Source organism: Sapajus apella, unplaced genomic scaffold, assembly GCF_009761245.1.
Source record: "Sapajus apella isolate SASKATOON/1434 unplaced genomic scaffold, GSC_monkey_1.0 scaffold92, whole genome shotgun sequence".
Taxonomy (NCBI): Eukaryota; Metazoa; Chordata; class Mammalia; order Primates; family Cebidae; genus Sapajus; species Sapajus apella.
The window spans coordinates 5153929-5156268 of record NW_022437032.1 but is presented as its reverse complement, the minus strand read 5'-3'; the positions used below and the strand labels follow the sequence as shown (position 1 = coordinate 5156268).

General features: G+C 45.4%; 1 non-coding gene across 1 annotated transcript; it reads right to left on the bottom strand.

Moving 5' to 3' along the window:
• Positions 1-1648: 1648 nt before the first annotated feature.
• On the bottom strand, positions 1649-1758 carry LOC116535222. The gene has a single exon (XR_004262100.1). It is a non-coding gene; the product is annotated as a U6 spliceosomal RNA (small nuclear RNA).
• Between the last annotated feature and the right edge of the window lie 582 nt (positions 1759-2340).

Here is a 2340-nt window from a genome sequence, read left to right as displayed (position 1 = left end):
AAAGTACACAGCCACTAAAAGAATGAGGAAGGCACATAGGTGGTAAAATGAAAGCATCACCAGTGATGTGTGATTGAGTGCAACAAGAAAGGTTCCTTAACCGAAACAAAGTAGACATGGTGTGAGCCCACTGCTCTATTTGCACGTGCATAATAAAAGACTTGAAAATGTAAGGAAAGACTTTCTTTTTTCCCCATATGCAATGCTCTACTTTTATAATAAAAATTATTATTATCATTATTATTTTGTTGGGTGGTGGTTGTTGTTTTGGGATGGAGTCCCGCTCTGTCACCCAGGCTAGCGTGCAGTGGCGCAGTGTCTGCTCACTACAAACTCCGCCTCCCAGATTCAAGCACTTCTCCTGACTGAGCGTCCCCAGTAGCTGGGGTTACAGGTGCCTGCCACCACACCCAGCTAATTTTTGTATTTTTAGTAGAAACGGGATTTCACCATGTTGGTCAGGCTGGTCTTGAACTTCTGATCTCAGGTAATCCTCCCACCTTGACCTCCCAAAGATATTTTGTTTTTGAGACAAGGTCTTGCTCTGTCACAAGTCATGGCATGATCATGGCTCACGACTGACTGCAGTCTCTACCTCCCAGACTCAAGCAAACCTCCCTCCTCAGCCTCCTGAGTGGTTGGAACTACAGGTACACGCCGCCACAGTGGGTAATTTTTGTATTTTTTGTAGCGACTGGGCTTCACCATGCTGCTCAGCCTGGGTCTCAAATTCCTGGGCTCAAGCAAACCACCTGTCTCGGCCTCCCAACGTGCTGGGATTACAGGTATGAGCCACTGCACCCAGACAATAAAAATTATTTCAAAATATTTTCATCTGTAGAATGCTCTACAAGGAAAGTCAGTTTGGGTAAGGAGTTTGGGCTTTTTACATAATTTTTTCTTTTTTTTGAGACAGGGCTTGCTCTGCTGCCCAGGTGGACTGCAGTGGTGCAACCACGACTTATTTTGTTTTATTTTGTTTTTTTGTAGAAACAGGGTCTCCTTTTTTTTTTTTTTGTAGAAATAGGGTCTATGTCACACAGGCTGGCCTTGAATTCCTGGGCTCAAGCGATCCTCCCACCTCAGCCTCCAAAAGTGCTAGGATGATGGGTGTGAGCCACCACACCCAGTAAGTATGAGTTATTAAACTACCAATGGAACTTGATAAGAGATTTGCTTAAAATTCCTCACATTCAGTGTATCTAGCGCTTGGTGCTTCACCTTCACCCACCAACTTTATGAAGACTATCTGACAAGTAAAGACATAGAGGCTCCTGGACTCCGATTTTTAATTTAAAAAATTTGCATTTTGGGGCCGGGCGCGGTGGCTCAAGCCTGTAATCCCAGCACTTTGGGAGGCCGAGGCGGGTGGATCACGAGGTCAAGAGAGCGAGACCATCCTGGTCAACATGGTGAAACCCCGTCTCTACTAAAAATACAAAAAATTAGCTGGGCATGGTGGCGCGTGCCTGTAATCCCAGCGACTCAGGAGGCTGAGGCAGGAGAATTGCCTGAACCCGGGAGGCGGAGGTTGCGGTGAGCCGAGATCGCGCCATTGCACTCCAGCCTGGGTAACACGAGCGAAACTCCGTCTCAAAAAAAAAAAAACAACAAAAACAACAACAACAAAAAAAAAATTTGCATTTTTTTTTTTATGGAACACTTCACAAATTTGTATGTCATCCTTGTTGTGCAGGGGCCATGCTAATCTTCTCTGTTGCCTTCCAATTTGAGTAGGCGTGCTGCTGAGTCAAGCACCAGGATCTAATCTTTAAGGCTTTTTCCACTACACAGATAATTGAATCCTATGGGCTCCCACAAAACTATTTATGTTCCTATCGCCTGGGATATCAAATATATGGGGACATTTATCACGCTGTATTGTAGTTGTGCCCTCAAGCACAATGCTACACAAAATGCACTCTGTCGAATCTTTCTTGTTTGTTTGTTGGTTTATTTGTTTATTTTTGAGATGGAGTCTCCCTCTGTCAGCCAGGCTACAGTGCAGTAGAGAGATCTCGGCTCACTACAACCTCCATCTCCAGGGTTCAAGCAATTCTCTTGCCTCAGTCTCCTGAGTAGCTAATAGATACTATAAGTTTGAGCCACTACACCTGGCCTCTGCTGAATCTTTTTTTTTTTTTTTTTTTGAGACGGAGTTTCGCTCGTGTTACCCAGGCTGGAGTGCAATGGCGCGATCTCGGCTCACCGCAACCTCCGCCTCCCGGGTTCAGGCAATTCTCCTGCCTCAGCCTCCTGAGTAGTTGGGATTACAGGCACGCGCCACCATGCCCAGCTAATTTTTTGTATTTTTAGTAGAGACGGGGTTTCACCATGTTG